The 11,028-nt window shown below is 38.0% G+C and overlaps 1 protein-coding gene across 1 annotated transcript in view; it reads right to left on the bottom strand.

Moving 5' to 3' along the window:
- The window catches only part of PSD3 (pleckstrin and Sec7 domain containing 3), a 785,560-nt gene extending 775,342 nt beyond the window's left edge, over window positions 1-10,218 (bottom strand). Inside the window, exons 1-3 of the mRNA XM_045055432.1 lie at window positions 10,071-10,218; window positions 9,519-9,599; window positions 4,428-4,489 (exon numbers count right to left, since the gene is read on the bottom strand). The gene's annotated coding sequence lies outside the window, so the exon portion shown is untranslated. The remainder of the gene's footprint in view (window positions 1-4,427; window positions 4,490-9,518; window positions 9,600-10,070) is intronic.
- Window positions 10,219-11,028: the final 810 nt, after the last annotated feature.

The raw sequence follows: 11,028 nt of genomic DNA on the forward strand, positions 1-11,028 counted from the left end.
GTGATGCAGGACACCCGTGACAGGCACATGTTATTTTTTAAGGGTTAATAGCATTTCATTCCAAGCTGCAAACTCTCCCTGAATAAACCTTTCCTCCTTCTGCTTTCTGCTACCAGAGAATATTGTTTCTGAGTTTTGTGACCATTGCAAGGATCATTAGCACCTGTCTCACTTTCTAGGAACATCTCCTCCCATTGAACAGTGGTTTTTCTCTTCCTTCAGACTTCTCTGTTGCAGCAAAAGGGAACAGTATCATGTTTCTCCTGCACATAACTTCTTTTCCCTGCTTTAAAATCTCTCTCAAGGGCTGGAAACTATAGAAGCTATAAATTAGGTCAAAGGATCCAGAACACAACACTAAGAAGAAAACAGCTGGGGAAGTGTGACCCAAGATCTGTATGTTTCTAATATGTACATGCTTCCAGGGTGACCAAAAGGGATGAAAAGTTTTTTTTAAGTTGATTTATTGGGGCACCTGGGTGGCTCAGTCAGTTGAGCGTCCTACATCAGCTCAGGTCATGATCTTGCAGCTTGTGAGTTCAAGCCCCACATCAAGCTCTGTGCTGACAGCTCAGGGCCTGGAGCCTCTTTGAGATTCTATGTCTCTCTCTCTCTCTCTCTCTCTCTCTCTCTCTCTCTCTTCCCCTACCTTGCTCACACTCAGTCTCTCTCTCTCTCAAAAATAAACATTAAAAAAATTAAAATGTTGATTTATTTATTTTGACAGAGAGAGAGCACACATGCATTCTCTCTCTCTCTCTCCTTCTCTCTCTCCTTCTCCCTCCCTCCCCCCATCTCTGTCACACACACACACACACACACACACACACACACACACACACACACGGGAGTGGGGGAGGGGCAGCAAGAGAGGGAAAGAGAGGATCTCAAGTAGACTACACACCCAGCACAGAGCCTGATGCAGGGCTCTATTTCATGACTGTGACATCATGAGCTGAGCTGAAATCAAGAGTCAGATGCTTAACCAATTGAGCCACCCCAGTGCCCCAGGGATGAAAACTTTTGTAGCTAAAATTTAGTTAGGTAATAAAAGAAGATGCTTATGATTGAAGCCTCTAAAATAATGGGGGAGTTTATCTTTTCTGTAGAAATTTCCTAGAATGACATAGAAAGAGTGCTTCCTAAAAATGGAGAAACATATAACATAACTTTTTAAATAAAGATCTACCCTCCTCCAATTAGGGAGATGCATAGACAAATAACATTCAGTTCATACAACAAATATTTATGGAGTACCTACTCTGTGCAAGGGTTAGAGCCCGAGGCACGTAAGCAAACAGTCAAAACCTTGTCCTTGTTGGGCTTGTATTCTCATCAGGGGAGGCAGACAATAAATGTAATACTACACAAAGCATATCTTAGAATGTAATAATTGGTACTGAAAACACAGCTAGTTAGTAAATAGAAATAAGTAGGGTGGTGATGGAGACAGGAGATTGTAATTTTAGATAGGATGGTTAAAGTAGGTATTGCTGAGGTGTTATTTAAGGAAGGACTTGAAGTAGATGAGAAACTATGTCAACATCTGGAGAAACGTGTTCCAGTCAGATAAAGCAGCCAGCATGAGAACCCTGAGGTAGGAATGTGCCTGATGTATTTGAAGAACTATAAGGAGACCACATTAGGAAGAGATGATGTAAGATAGATGATCGTGGGGAGGTCATTTATTGGCAGGACTGTTTTTTACTCCAAGTGAAACAAGGAGCCATTGGAAGGGTGTGTGTGTGTGTGTGTGTGTGTGTGTGTGTGTGCGCAACAGTATAATGTGACCTGACTTATGCTTTAAAAATGGTCATTCTGGCTGTTGTGTTGAAAATATACAGGGAGGGACATGTGATGAAGCAGACAGACCACTAACTTCAATCATCCAGGTGGGAAACTATGGTGGCTTGAAGCAAATGGTCAGATTCTGGATACTTTTGAAGGCAGAGTTGACTAAACTCACTGAAAGATTGAATGCAAGGTGTGACAGAAAAAGAACATCAAGAATGACTCTGAAGTTTGGGGAAGGTTAGAGATGCCATTAATGGAGAATGTTTGCAGACAACAAAGATTTAAGGGTAGTGCCAAGTTTGAGAAGTCCATTAGACATCTTGGTGACTTTGAACCATGTCAGTTTAGCTAAGAGAGAACCACATTTCTCAGGATTTCCTTCTCTGTATGGCTCTGGGTTAGGTAGACCACAAGATAATCTCTGGGCTTCACTTTCCATGTGTATGAAATGAGGGAGATGGAATAGATTTCTTAAGGTAACTTTTAGTCCACCATATAAGATTTTAGCCAGAGTTTGCTTTCCCCCAGTGTGAGGAGGAGAGTTTGCCTGATCTGTTGCAACACCTTTAGGCCACCACATCAATGCACATCAGTGAACTCTCTGTTAGCAGAACCAGTTCAGAGTCATTCATCACAATTCCTTCCTTTCAACCTGCCCTATTCTGCTTTTAAGTCATCATCAACTTTACTTCTAGCTTCCAATTTCTCTCTTTGCCTTGATCCTTAGAAGTACATCCCTCTCTTACTGTGATCTTAGTGTTCTAGTATTCTGATTCTCCACTTAAGTCTTCTCCCTGCTCCTGGATTGAAATCAGCGGCCACCCCAATAAGCCTTGTTTTCTCTCATGACCAAAACCCTTTCTGTCATTGCTTGGGCAAGACTAGCCCAATTATAGCATTCTTAAATTTCACTGCCTGACTGTATTTATTTGCAAAGGGTAGGAAGTATTTTGTCTTCTCTCCCTCCATACACCGACACCCTATACAAAGCTCAAACCGAGAGGTCTTGAATTGAGACTGTTCTTTTCATGAATATCCTGAGATAATGGAGTGTAGTGTTAGAGTAGTGGAAGCCTTAGCTTCAAAGGCAAAGGCAGCTATAGTTCAAAGACCTTTGTCCCTTCTGCTTGTGCAAGTGCTTTTCTTCAAATGTTCTCCTTATGCAAAGGAGTGGTTCTTTCACCAGCAATTCTGCATAAAATTGCAGGGGTTCATGTCAGGTAGGCCTTCTTACCCTTACCCAGGGATGAAGCCTCTAGAATCCCATAGATCTCCTGAGGGTTTTTCTAACTTGGCCAGAATCCTTTATGGGAATTTCATTTCCTACTTTTCATACAAAGAGAGAGCATCCAGAAAAGATACTGAGAAGCCTCCATTCCTTCCCTCATCTCAGGGAAGTGAAATTCCCAGGACAGAGAAGAGAAAAAAATCCCATCTCCTATCTGCAGGAGTGCTTCTTGGGAAACTGATCTTTTCAGTCCATATCCACAAAAAGTACATCAAACACACTCTGGACTCCCCTCTCCCAAAGCTTGTCCTTGAAATCTCACTCCTATGCTTCTATCTTGCCCATTTATCTAACCAAGATTATGGAATTAGGCTGAAATTGTGTTCACGGTTTCTAACACACTGATGCTTAATCATGCTTATTAATGACACAAATGGTAATATTTATTCTTTTGGGGAACATATAGCATAACATGAGTGACACACTTTCTAATCTTTTTTCCTAATTATTTATAAACTGTGCATTTTGTGTGGTCATCAGTTGTCCTTAAAGGGAACATTGAATTTCCTGTGCTAGGCAACTGCTCTGCACTGGGCAGTTGGTTATCTGATATGTCTGGTTAACAAGTTTCTCTTTGACATTTAATAAACTGCAACGATTTCACATGTAGATATTTCCCCACTTGCTTCATGAGAGCAAAGGACCGTATAAATGCCAATTTAGCAGGTCTGGTTACAAAAATAAAGGCAATTTTTATGGACTAATAGAGAGTAAAATGTTGTCTTTTCTGCCTCTGTTTTTTTAAGTTTAAATGTCCAGGTTTTCTGTGGAAACACATGATATATTATTCTAATATTTTTGCTGTTACAATTTTATTTATAAGTTCTTTGTCATCAACTTAATGCTCTGGTTATGGTTTCACCTCTTCAACACTAAAGATATTATTAAATAAAGGACAAAAATCAAAGTTTTTTTTAAAAATGGAATGAGATCTCCTAAAATCAGGATAGGCTTGAGTTTTCAAAAAAAAAAAATCATGCCTCAGTTTATGTTCATGCAAACTCTGCAGATCCAACCAGTCAATATTTCAAAATATACTCAAAGAAAAGCATGATTCACTGCTTCAACCACCCAGCCACTGACAATGTGACTTTATGCTAGACCAGATTTAAATGGTAGAGCCAAGAATATTTTTCTGACCCTCTTTCCTCCAAAGGAAAACATAACACAAAGCAGCCTGACAAAATACCCCAAATTGCCTCTCCCACCACGTGAGAATTATCTCTACACAGTCATGGTTATAAAAAGGATAGACTTGTTTTAAGGACCCAACATTTCCTCCTAAAATATATTCTTACTAGTGTTTTGCTTCACACAAAACTTTCTGTGTGAGACAGTGACTTACCAGGCTTGCTTCTTGTTAGGTCCTTGAAGAGGTTCCTCTTTGCTTTGAGGTTGTGTCTGAAACTTAAAATATAAAATGCATTCAGTTAAGCTGTCTGGTGTGAGTGACTTTGGAACTCCACAAAAGGGTGAAAATCCCAGTTGTTCTGTCTGTAAAATCTCAAAAATACTTTCTTTCTCATTCTCCTTCTCTTCTACACTTCAGTCCTTGATGAAAACTACACAATCTTCGCTTAATTGTCAGGAAAAGGTGTAAAATATACATATATCAAGCAATCAGGAATCATCAATTACAAAATTATTTAAAAGCTTCTTCAAATAGACGTGGCTACCCCATTAGCTCTTTGCTTGTTTCTGTTTGTCAAAAGAATAGGTTTTTTCAATGCTGGATTAATGTAAGTGCAGCACTAGCCACTTCTGCTAGCTGAGAGAGAGAGAGGGTGATTCTAAAAGGAGCCAGAGGGTAATCAGACCCTTTGGCTCTGACAATTAACCCAAAGCATGCTACAGGAAGTGCACTGGTTAGCTAAAGTTAGAGAAACAGTGGCCTCTTATGGAGCCCCAGATGTCACACTGATTATATACGGTGTGATAACTTGTAGTTTATTTTGACAGTCATTCAAGTAAGAATGCAGAGTGAGAGGGCTACAATAGAAAAGCCATCTCAGGCCCAATTATTTCATTTTTCTAAGTAAAGCCATGAAGTTCCCATTCTGCTATTATCCTCTACTCTTCCTTCCCAACAGTGTTTATCTTCCTCCTGCAATGCATTTTAAAGATATTCTAAATGAGGCAAAATATTCTAATGAGGTTCAGTTTTTGAAAAGTAATATTGCTGTGAAATTTTTGTTTTCCTAATGTTTCTAGCATCATCTACAGTGATACCATAAGCAAATGATCTTACAATATTTACTTTGACAACCTATATAGACAAATGACTTACAACTGGAGAAGCCCTTTCATCGCTATATGAAGCAGTTTTGTCCACTTGGCAAATATCACAAGAGTAAGTGCAAGAATCACAAATACTGAGAGATGGCAAGAGTTGGTGGGCAAGTTCTTCCACTGTTTGCTATGTTCATCAATTTTCTCTTGTGCTATTTTTACAAATGTGAGCACAGCCAAGACAATTAGCATATGTGAGTCTACCCAAAGTCTAGTAACAAGCTGATCTTAAAGAAAACCAGACAGAGGTTGCATTCTGACCCTTTTCAGGTTTGGTATTTATTGGGGTTTGGGGACCTTTGTATTTAGAGAACTCTGAACCTCTCCCTGACAGACTCTAGTGTGCTTCACCTGTGATATGGCAGAGTGACATTCAGAACAGATAGTGATGGGAAACATGGTAAGGCCAATGTAAATGGCAGGGAGAAGAAACAATATTTTGAGAGAGTTCCCTGAATTTTAGTAGAACATATTTGGTGAAAACAATATCACATAGGTAAATGTAAAATAAATTCCAAGATAAACAAAAAGGAGGGTTCCAACTGTGAGAAACTTATCTACCTATTGAAAATTCCATGGTTTTTGATTTAAGTGATAGTACAAGGTCATGTGAAATAACATATTTAGAAGAAAAGTTTGAGTCAAAGACCATTTTACCACTTCATATTGCCTCACATAAGCAACCCTGTCATGTCCTGTTAACTGAGCACAAAGCCAGGAACTATCATGGATCAGTGTCAATATCAAGATTCTAAGAATTATTCTACTGGTTTTCAATTATATTCTTCAAGGCCACATTTGTGTTCTTATTTCCTTTCCTAGAAATATTTTGTTTAGTTATACAAATGTTCATTAAAAATTCTCAAAACATACATGTTTCATAATGTCACTGGATAGTCCATTTCCACTTATGCCTGAATGCACAGTCAATGAAAACATTTTATAGTTGTAGTGGAAAACCAAGAAGAATCCTGGCAAAGGTCTCCTTGAGGTTATCAAACCTAATGAAAAACTTTGTACAATGCAACACTGTTTGTAGTTGTGACATACTGCATTCTTGCATACTTCCGGAGTTGCTTCTGTATTTATCTGAGCTGTAAGCATTTTCCAAAGGTCAAACTACCTTGCAGAGAAGTGTTCTGATTTTCTTCCAGTAAAGGCGTACATCTCTGCTCTGCTTTTGCAGTACTTCAATCTTCTTCAGCTCTATTCCCTTTTTCCTATGGTCACCTTTTCATCTCTGCCATTTCTCCAAATCTACTCTACTCCACTGATACTTTCCAAGTCAAATAGAGAAGGATGTACCTATTATATATTTTATTCTTAAACAGTTACAAGGGACACAACGCATATAAAGATTTTAAACAGTAGTAGCTGATCTCATTTCTTTTTCTTTTTTGCTTAATACTTTTTCTTAGTATAAAAGAAAAAAGCCTCATTGTACAAAATTTGGAAGATCCAGAAAAGTACAAAGTACAAAAGTGATAATACAAATCAGCCATATTACCATCAGCCACAAAAAATCACTCTTAGTGGTTTGTTCCAGTCCTTAGAAAATATATTTATTTTTTAATAATGTTCAGATAATATTGTGTCCTGTTTTCTCTACCTATCTTTATATTTTGAATATTTGTGTTTCTATGTTTTTCAAAAGTGATTTTCATTTCCACATAATAGTCATAATTTGTTTGCTTCTTCCTCCATTGTAGAACATTTAGATATTTCCCAATTTTTCATTATTTTAAATAATGTTATTGAAAATATCTTTCTAGACACTTAAAAATTTTCCCTCTTTACTAAAGCAACTGATTAATCCAATAGTTCTACATATATAACAAGTTTCAGTCACATGTGATGTGAGGGTTGCTCTCACATCCTGCCATGACATTTTCTTCAGATGAGGGGCCCAGAAAGATCATATGACTTGCTTGAAGTCACAAAACTAGTTATTTGAAATTTGGAATTTTTTGACTTTTTTCACTGTCTTCATCTCTCAAGTTCAAACACTAAGTCTATCATTTTGAATTGTCTTTTTTTAACCCCTTTATTTTAATTTGATACTAACTGTTACCCTATTCAGGCCCTTATAACCACACCCCAAAGCCACCTAAATGGCCTTCCTGCCTCAGGAACCTCCCTGTTCTACTCTTGCCTGTACACCTGCACACTTACCAGGTGGATATTTCTTTATGCCATTATCTAGCTCATTGACTTCTTAGTGAAACTCAACATGTAATATAAAACCCTTTGCTTGGCTCTCAAAGCCCCAATTCCTGCAACCAATCTTACCTCATCCATTCCCTTCTCTGTCTGTTCACTTTCCCATTCTTGGCTTCTTGCCTTCTCCTTATAGTATTTACCCTATTCAGAATACTCTGGTTTCCTTTCATCTCTTCAAATTTTACTCAATCCCCCAAGGCCCAGTTCAGGTCTCATTTGCTCCATGAAATAGAATGAGTTTCTCATTGGATCTGACCAACTTGCATTCCCATTGGATTTGAAGTTGGCCAACTTACATTCAAAACTCTGCTTTGCTGCTTTTGCTGGAATAGTTGAGGGGACATAACTCCTCTGAGCCTATTTCTACATACAGAAATATGAACAATTATAATAATACCTGCCCTCCATCAACATCCCAGGATCCTAAGAAGGATTGAATGTGTGTTACAAAGTTTTGGTAAGCTGCCAAGTGCTATATAGATAAGAGAAAGTATTGTCTACACTTTGAAACACTTTGGTATCCAGGTCTGTACCAAATAATATAGCACTGAATTATGTTCTGTCGTCATATTCTCTCATCATTTTATATTTGTTAATCATTTTTCCTCAGCTTGGCTGTAAAGTCTCTGAATGCAATACAGTATCTTGTATTACTTCTATAATCCTCGGAGCGTATCACTGCGCACCGTCTTAATGCTGCTAGTCTAATCGAGAGGAGTTATAGCTGGTAAGGTCTAGCTATGGGTCACATTGGGATTTGGATATAAATGAAAGACCCCCAGCTTTCTGTAAGTCATCTGGAGGAGGACAGTCTTACACTTTGGGGAGTTCTAGAAGACTGGGAGCAAGGTTAGTATACACCTTTGTGAAGACTGTGAAAATGTACCCTTAATTTGGATCTTGCCTTTCAGAGATATTCACTGAACTTTCACAGTCACCGTTAGGTGAATGTAAAATACACATTCTGAAATCAGAGAACAGAAGCAAGTATGTCTTGTAGACATCTGGGAATAATACCCAGATCTTTGGATATCTTTATCAGAAAGCTCAGGTTACCTAATAATGATATGTTGTTAAAGATGGTCTGATGATCTGCTTATAAATTACTCATTTAGCCTGAAATTCATTTGTCAGTTTTGATTATCTAATTACTAGAGACATGAAGAACATTTCTCCCAAGAGGTTTATCCCTAAAAACACTAGGTTATAGTTAGGGTTAGTGAGAAGAAATAGGTACCCAGTTGGGGTTACAGTTAGGTTGGTGGTTAGTGTTAGGGTTAAGGGCTCAGTTGAAGATAAGGTATAGATCTAGGTGTACAAATGTAGATTCCTGCTAGAATTAGTGTTACACTTGGGGTTGGGTTTGGGACTAGAGTTAGGGTTAAGGCTACAATTTAGGGTTAGAGTTAAGTTTAGGGTTAGGTTAGATTCCTGGATACAAAGGACAATTTTACAAAAAGGTATTCCTGAAAATTCCACTTTGGATAGTAAAAGATGAGAGGCTTCAGTTTTCCAAATCCCAAGAACTAGTAAAGCCCTGTTGGTAAAGAACATTTTACAGCGTTCCAAGATTAAATGAAACTATACAGTTTTCCATACTTTTCAGAGTGTTTTTAAATCTCTAATACTGAAAAGGCAAGCAACACTTTTAATATTATTGTTAACACCTCCAAGTTCAATTTGCAGATTGTATTCAGTTTGTACTGCCCTCTTCCCCCACTCATGTATGCCCAATCCCTGACATAAAAACTGACACCATTAGAGAAAAAAAATATGATCTAGAATTTCTATTACCTACATTTCTATAGAAAACTGTATCTTAAAATAAACTATATTTTTGAAGTACTAGTCAGTTGTCCAGTGCCATAAACAGAAAACACAATCTGTTTTTAATAGAATCATGTTTCCAAATTGTTATGTCACTCACATCTTGTATTTCCAGTCCAGACCTCTGTTTCAGACTTCAAACTTGGATTTCCAATGAATGAATGATGTCCCCACATGGCACCTAAATTTCAACAGGTCCAAAAGTGAACCCATTGTTTTGATAACCCTCACCCAGCTCACCTGCTTTTCCATTCCATTTAATGGCAGTACTATTTTCCAAGTGCTCTAAAACAAAAACCTTCTCTCAACTCTTTTTTCTCATTTCCCACTGTCCCACTCCACTGTAAACATTCTTTCAAATCTTTCCTCCGTACTCCCTTTCTGTCTTCAGTTAGGCTTTTACCATCTCTTGCCTAAATCATTGCAATAGCCTCTTAAATAATCTTCAAATAATTTCTCTAGTTTCAAGTTCTTCCTTGTCCAATCTATCTCTCTACATTGTCACTAGAATGTGACACCTTGCTAAAAATCTTTCTTTGATTGCCTTTTAGAGCTTCTTCTTTAAAAACTTTCTCACTGCTTTCTTCCCCTAGAATTTTCTAGCTCCTCCTTCCCATCACACCATACTTTGCACATCTATGGTTGTACTTACCACACTTTATCACACTGGTCTCCCTGGAGTATATGGTAAACTTCTGGAAACTGAGACTATCTCATTCATTCATACACTACAGTGCACTGAACCATGTGGTGAGTGCCCACAAAACTTTGCTGAAAGAAAATAGCTTACAGGATGAAGTAACTCTCACAGATCCTCTTTATATATCAGTACAGCCAGTCCCAAAATAAAACTTATGCTGTGTAAGGTTTCTTTAAAAAGCACACCCTGCATCTTAACAGGAAGTTACAGATTAATAAACAGCTGACAGAACAAACTAAATAGCATCCAATTAATCACCAGTTGACTGTTCAATTGCTGCTAACTAGATGTGGGGAGAGAGTAAAGATGAAGACAAAACATTATTCTTCATTGATAGAAGATTTTGCAAGATGCTCCAAAGCTCCGGGTAACAGAACATTACGTATTTCCCTACACCTTGGTGATAATTCAGACACAGAAAAAAGGCCATAACAAAAATGAATTTGAAGGATACATCAATATCCAAACTAGATTAATACCAAGTTTGTGGCCACAGAATATCCACCACACCCTACCTCATCCACTGTGTAATGGAGAATCTTGAATGTTGTATATACTGTCTTTTGGTTACTATTCATGAGAATTTGATGAATATACAGAAAATATTTGGTTTTCTGTAACCACTGGCTGCACTGCAGTAGAACTAAGGGAGGTGGGCTAGATTCACAATTTTATTTTATTTTTTAAAATTTGTTTAAATGTTTTTTATTTATATTTGACAGAGAGAGAGAGAGAGCAGGGGAGGGGCAGAGAAAGAGGGAGATACAGAATCTGAAGCAGGCTCCAGGCCCTGAGCTGTCAGCACAGAGCCTGACACAGGGCTCCAACTCACAAACCATGAGATCATGACCTGAATCGAAGTTGGATGCTTAACTGACTGAGCCACCCATGCACCCCAAGTTTCACAATT

The sequence above is a fragment of the Felis catus genome, chromosome B1 (assembly GCF_018350175.1).
Source record: "Felis catus isolate Fca126 chromosome B1, F.catus_Fca126_mat1.0, whole genome shotgun sequence".
Classification (NCBI taxonomy): Eukaryota; Metazoa; Chordata; class Mammalia; order Carnivora; family Felidae; genus Felis; species Felis catus.